Source organism: Psammomys obesus, unplaced genomic scaffold, assembly GCF_907164565.1.
Source record: "Psammomys obesus unplaced genomic scaffold, mPsaObe1.curated_primary_1811, whole genome shotgun sequence".
NCBI lineage: Eukaryota > Metazoa > Chordata > Mammalia > Rodentia > Muridae > Psammomys > Psammomys obesus.
In genome coordinates this window covers 207,845-208,756 of record NW_026596345.1, presented here as the reverse complement: position 1 = coordinate 208,756, position 912 = coordinate 207,845, and the positions used below count along the sequence as shown (strand labels likewise).

At 44.4% G+C, this 912-nt stretch overlaps 1 non-coding gene across 1 annotated transcript; it reads left to right on the top strand.

The window, feature by feature from the left end:
• The first annotated feature begins 552 nt into the window (after window positions 1-552).
• Window positions 553-691, top strand: LOC129669146 (small nucleolar RNA SNORA48). Its single transcript, XR_008719003.1, has one exon. It is a non-coding gene; the product is annotated as a small nucleolar RNA SNORA48 (small nucleolar RNA).
• Window positions 692-912: the final 221 nt, after the last annotated feature.

Here is a 912-nt window from a genome sequence, read left to right as displayed (position 1 = left end):
ACAACTGAAGTTTGTTTTTTTATGGTGTGTTCAATATGTGGGAATCAGATTGTCCTACTTTTCTTTTAGCTGCTCCTGTAAGCACCATGGCTAAAATAACCTTGGGAGGAAAGGGTTTATTTTGCTTACACTTCTGTATCACCATTAGTTACTGAGGGAAGTCGGGGTATGCACTCAGGCAGAAGCCTCAGAAAAAGGCTGCTGGTGGCTTGCTCTCCAGGCTCATGTTATTCAGCTACCTTTCTTATACTTTCCAAGACCACTTTCACAGAGGTGGTACTGCCTAAGGGAGGCTGGGCTTTCCCTCATCAATCATTACTCAAGGAAATGCCCCACTAGTATGACTATGGAATACAGATTATGGAGTAGAAAAATACTTTCTGTGCTTTCTCCTCTTACACAGGCTGAACATTCATAATTTCCAGACCCTGAATCTGAAATGCTCCAAAATCTGGAATGTTTTGAGCACTAACATATCAATAAAAATAGAAAATTTCATACTGGTCTCATGTAGCAGGTCATGCCCCAAATATAGGTGTACTAACGATGTAAAACCCCTGGCAGTGGGTAGAGACATCTTGTTGGTGATGTTCTTACATCAGTCCGGGACAAAGTAGATAGCAGTCCTTTGTTTATCCTAACTTGATGTCTGACTTGGTGGCCAAAGCTGTCTTATGCTTAGGACACATAAAAATCAAACCGAATCAAATGTAGGCAGTGCGTTGTGAGAGGAGGAAGACAGACAGAGACCTGCATTCCACCATGCCACACAGTGTGGGCAGAGAAAGATACTCGAAAACCTGCCTTCTGCCTGATGGCACAGGCAGGTCATAGACACACAGAGCCCCATCTGCCAACTGGGAGCCTGTGGATGTACAGGGGTAGAACTGGTCCCTCCCCTCACTGGATGCA